A 6,000-nucleotide genomic window follows, 5' to 3' on the forward strand; every position below is an offset into this window, starting at 1 on the left:
AAAGTGTAAATTAGAGATCTCATCCACTTACCTAATCAGGTACTTCATATTTGAAGTGTAGACTCAAAAAATGATGAAGAATACAGAATACTTATAATTTTGAACTTGCGGAAACAATTTTTTACCTAAGAACTTCTGACTAAATTTGAATTGGAAAAGCAGGTCCATTATTTTAAATATAACTTTAATATTTTACTGATATATCACAGTAAAACATTCTTTGAGTTAAAATGGAAAAGACAATTCCCAAGGATGGACTTTTAGACATAGGAGGTGAGCAAAGCAATGATGAAAGACACCAAATAGAAATTCATTAGCTGATTGAAAAATGGATTGATTGTACTGGATCACAAAAGGAAAAAGTTTTGCAGGTGCTGATGGGGAGAAAACTGCTCCAGGAATATCAAACTAACATATTTTTTCGATGTAAAAAATACAAATCCATTTTAATGAGGTGTTCAAATTGCATGCAAAGTTAGGGCAGGGTGGGGATAACAGCTGGCATACAAAAGCTTCCATAAATATTAGGTTCAAAAGCTGCAGTGACAAATCAATAATAGTAAGAAATTAAGGCAAGAAAAAAGAGGACACTGGGTACAAGTATAAAAGGAAGAAATGTCTGTCTTATAAATTATAGTTCCTCTAGCTAATGTTTGAATGAGTATCACAGACTCTACCTTCTTAGAACAAAAGCATATTATATGAACACCAGATTTGTGGAGGAAAAGGTGCCTGATTTTTTTGTTTTCTTCTGATGAAGACCATGATGGTCACCCCAGAAAATTTAAAAAAAAGAATTTTAAAAACATTTTCTGTATATTGTGGATTACTGTATTTTCTGATTTTCATTTATCCCACTGAGATTTAAAATTACCAAGGTGAAATGTTTGCATATAGAGGGTTTTATTTTCATTGAAAAAAGCAAAATATACAAAATATCCACAGTTTTCTCCTATACTTAGACTTAAAATCTAATCTATCTTTTCAAAGAAGTTTTTATGAAAAGAAATGTCATATAGTAGATGCTTAAGGAATATTGTTTGCTTCTCTTATGAGGCTTCAGTGTGTAAGCAAAACAATATTGATTTTAAAATGAGATTATAAAAAAATTCTGGTTCTTATTTGATTTCAAAACACTTAAAAGTATCTTAAAAAAATAGAAAAGAAGGCATGACTCATACAGTAATTTCAGCTCAAAAATGGGTGAGTGGCAGTAAGTCAGAGAAAGCGACTATGTATTTCAATTGGTTTTAATTCTATATAAAATATTGCCTGTCATTTTTATGAAGAGCAGCAATGTGTAACCTTGAAAGGAATTTTGTTTTGCCACAGTGGGACTTTTTACAAGGAAATGCAGTGATGGGATAAGGGGGAATGGCTTTAAACAGGAAAAGGGGAGTTTTAAATTAGGTGTTAGGAAGAAATTATTTACAGTGAGGGTGGTGAGGCACTGGAACAGGTTGCCCAGAGAAGTAGTGGATGCCCCATCACTGGAAGTGTTCAAGGCCAGGTTGGACGGGGCTCTGAGCAACATTTTTTTCCTTTTTTCCTGTGTATTTGCATACCAGCTGAATTTATTTATTTTGTTATGTCTAGTGGAAGGTCTAGTAGAAGGTGTCCCTACCCATGACAGAGGGGTTGGAGCTAAATGGTCTTTAGGGTCCCTTCCAACCGAAATCACTGCATGATTCTATGTTCAAGAAAATGGTTCTTTTCCTCTACAGCCAAAAGAAATCTTTGGTTGTTTTTTTTTCTTGTTTTTTTTCCTTTTTTTTTTTTTTTTTTTTTGTTGTTGTTGTTGTTGTTGTTGGTTTTTTTTAACAACTTCTTTTGAGTTTGCTTTATACCAGCTCATCACTGGAATAACATGGGTAAAAAGTCTGTGTTTCCTCTGTGGTCAAACATGACACTGATGAGCAAATAAAGAACTACCCATTCATCTGTTTTCATGATGTGCTGTCAAAAAGAAGCAAAATGGTAATTGAAATAATATTGTTCAATATCAGTACAATAAACCATGGATATAAGACATAATTTGGGAAGGTAAGAACTTTCATTTTTCTGAAATACAAACTCATCTCTCAGCAGCTCCAGCCAATCAGACTTGAGACAATGTATTTTCTTAAAGAAAAAAACCCCAAACAACAAAAAAAGTCCAAAGAAAACAACCAACTAACCAACCAAACTTAAACACTAATTTGGATACTAAAGCTTTGGAAATACCTTAACACAGAGTTGAAATAAAAGGTTTACAGCATTCAGGGAAAAAAATTTGTGTCTGTGAGGGTAAGTCAGTTTTAGAAGACCAGCTGCCTATTCTGAGTCTTAATCAAGTATTCAAAAGTGCTCATATAGAATGAACACACTGTATCAGTATTATTATCATAAAATAATTAATGCTGACCTTCCTTTAAACAGATTCAAACAGAAAACAGGAATATTTACACTGCCCTAAAAAAATCTAATGAAATATTAAATAATCTACGTAGGATTTTAAGAGGTAGTTAAGGAAAACAAACTTCTAAAGTTACAAATATTTTTATCATTATCTTGTTTCTCTCTGTGGCACAAGACAATATTAGCAAAACACTTTAAATATTAGATAGTTCTCAATGATATTGTGGTTCTTAGCTCATAACTATGTTTTATTGTACTTTTTTTCCATCTGTCTAGTAATTATTTTGGCCAGTAAACCAACACTAAGATTAGCATAACAAACCAGTTGGACTTCCAGAATACAGTCTCCCTAAACAATATAAGCTGCTTGACCCTACTGCTTATCTGAGTCACCTTGCACGCAAATATTTAAAACATTCTTTTGCTTTGGTTTTCATCACACTTTATTACCTATGGCAAACCTTTAGAATTGAGGGAGCTTATATACTTTTAGCTTTTAGAATGAGGTACACATTAGGGAAAAAAACAACAAAAACCAAGCTCTAAACTTCAGCAGGCTCAAATTAATATTTTTTTCTGGGGACATATGTCAAGCCAACACATTTCCCCATTCACTGAGTCAAATGATTCTTTTTATTTCACCTTAAGTGGAAGGAAATGGTCTCCCTTAGACAGGAACAATATTACTTCTTTATGGTTGCACATTATTGATTACTGCATGGGGAAATATTACATCTGCTCATTTGAAGAGCTCCTCTCAAATGAATAGGACTCTTCTGCTACACTAAAATATAGACTGAAAAAAAAGGCTGAGGCACATTTTCCAATTCTGGATTAAAAAAATGCATCTGAATATTTTTATCCTTATTGTAGGCATAATTGATATCAATAAACTGTAATGTAACACATAAATCAATTCAGTATTCTGACTCAAACAGGTGTCCATTCGCCTAAAATGAAATAAGGAAGAAAAAAGAAATACTTAGAATTCAAACCACTACTTCCAAGAAGTGGACAGGATTTGAAGTAAAACACCACTGCCTATCTACAAACAACATTTGATTTAAAGCCACTAGGTGTCAGCATATAAGTATTCCTAAAGAGATTTATCTGCCAGAAAAAGTAGTTGGCAATAAACAAATATGCAAGATTGTAGGTGGTCAATGATTCCTTACAAAGCCATGGAAGAAAGCTATAAACTTCTGAGGCTCACTGATAAATATTAGAATGATCGAGGAACATTTTTCCACATGATAAAGGAGTCTGGAATGGCACCTTCTGGTTTTTGATAAGATATTTTGGATAGTCTAACTTGTACAGACCTTTAGTGGTTTGACTTCAAAATAAATGAGTTCCCAACCAAAACCATCTGATAAGAGCAGGTGGTCTTGTTGTCATGAGACACTGTCGAACAGATTCTTCATAGTGGCATGTTTGCTGGGCTGCTTAGTGCTTGTACTCGAATTTCTTAGTAGCAATCAAGTTATTGTCTAGTAGTTTTCTGTTGTCACTAAGACCCTAATGGAGCCCCCCCAGCGATGATGACAAGAGTCCAGAAATGAGGCACAAATTTAAGTCATTTATCTCACTAATGATCTGTTATTAAAGTAGAGCTAATAAGTCAAAAAAGCAGGATGCTTAAGGCAGGTAATACTGCTTTAACAAGAACACTGAAACGGCAGTGTACTTCCATCACTGTGGACTGCCACTTTTGTTCCTCTTCTTCATGTGCAAGGGGGAGTCCAGGTGTCTGACAGGGCACAGAGTATGTGACCAAAACTGATTAGTACTCCTGACTCATCCCTAGCTTTTCAGCTATTGACAGAATCTTGGGATGTCTCTTCCTGTAATTCGCTTAAGGTTCTTTGTTATGTTATTTTTTAATAAGGAGTGACATTTCCTTGAATTTACATGATATTGTTTATTGGATATACTGTAACTATCTAATGAAAACTGTAGATACATCTCAGAGAATTCAGAAAGCGTGTGAAGGGTTTTAATAGCTATTTAAGTAAGATTAATGAAATATCTAAATGACACACTAGTTTGAGAGTGATCTACATTTCATAGCCACACTTGCATAGAGCCATAAAGATTGTACACTGATGTTAAAAGTGTGGGGTGTGTATTTTACTCCTACCATTTTCTGCATAGATGTCCAGACTGTGTGACTAATCATAGTGAAGACATTCTAAATATAAATAGGGTGGCTCACGCTGAAACATATCATAAATGTCTCCAGTTTTGTTAAAGTATAGGGGATGCTTTTAGGTAAGGAGCAGCAGATTGATGAGAAAATAGATAAAATAGATCCGGCATAAAGTGTAGCTCATTTATTTAATCTTCTAACACATATGGTAAGGCTGTAAACTAGACTGTCTCCCAAAGCTGGTAAAAAAGAAACACATGAAGAGAGGTATAGAGAGCATGAGAGTACATGTAGCTCTGATAGATGAAGAAAAAAGTGAGAAAATAGCTAGCATCCTTGGCAGCTTGAAATGAAAATCAGACAGAAAGTCACAGCAGCTGTATTTTCCCCCCTCATGTTGACCAGAACTATCTGTCAGTGTTGTGCCCCTTAAGTGAGTTACTGTATACGTGTATAGTAAATTCAGCAGCATAAGAAAGAAGTACTTGGCCCTCTGTCTTCAAGACATCAGGTTGTCCTAATGTCCCTTGCCCCAAAAAATAATTCAGAACAGTTGCCTTACAGAATGAAGCCATGTAGCACTGATTGATGATACAGATCTACAGAGAAACTTTTAAAAGAGAATTGTGGTTTTCAGGCAATAAATTAGCTTTTCTTTTCCAAAATTTTCTTTAAACTTCCCCACCCTTAAACAGAAGGATACAGGCAATATTTTTTCTTCTCCCTCTGGAGAAACACTGAGAAATAAAAGCGTTCTCCTAGAAAAGGCTTTTGCACTTCTTTCTGCTTCTAAAATATAATGCTATGCACTTGTCTTTATGTAAATTTATTTACAGAAGTCCAAGTATTTCTCTAAAAAAGATTGAGTATCAACAAATTAAGCCTACAAAAACATAATGGTTCTGAAGAAGTTTGTCGAGAGATCTCCTGTTTCAGGGACTGCTGACTCCTGAAGGCAGTTGTCAGCAGTAGTATTATATATTTCAATGAAGTATCAGAGAGGGGTAGTTTTCCTGCCTTGCATCTTTCAGCACAGAACCAAAATGGATGAGAGGATTCACAAGATTCTGCAGTTCTTTTGAGGTAACAGTAGAAACCTCATTTGACATCCATCGTCAGAATGACAGCACCTGAAGTGCTGTGAAGCTTGTAGAGTAATGCTCTGCAAGCAAGAGGTGAGAAGAGCCTCCTGCCGTCCTCAGGAAGCGCCTCACAGCCCCGATCCCACTCTGGCCACCAGCCTCACTGCCCTGACCTGCTACACTGAGTGCCCGATCTGCCTGGCACCTGCTGGGTCACCTCACCTGGAAATGGCCAGTCTGCAGCCTCCCTTGGCCAAGCTTTGCTTGCTGGGGCCCAGTGGGACTGTGCCAGCAAGGAAAGGGAGTAGAGGGAAAGAGAAATGAAGGTAAGGGATAGGAGTGGAGCAGGGAGGGAAAGGGTGTGGACGTACA

This window comes from Corvus cornix, chromosome 2, assembly GCF_000738735.6.
Source record: "Corvus cornix cornix isolate S_Up_H32 chromosome 2, ASM73873v5, whole genome shotgun sequence".
Classification (NCBI taxonomy): Eukaryota; Metazoa; Chordata; class Aves; order Passeriformes; family Corvidae; genus Corvus; species Corvus cornix.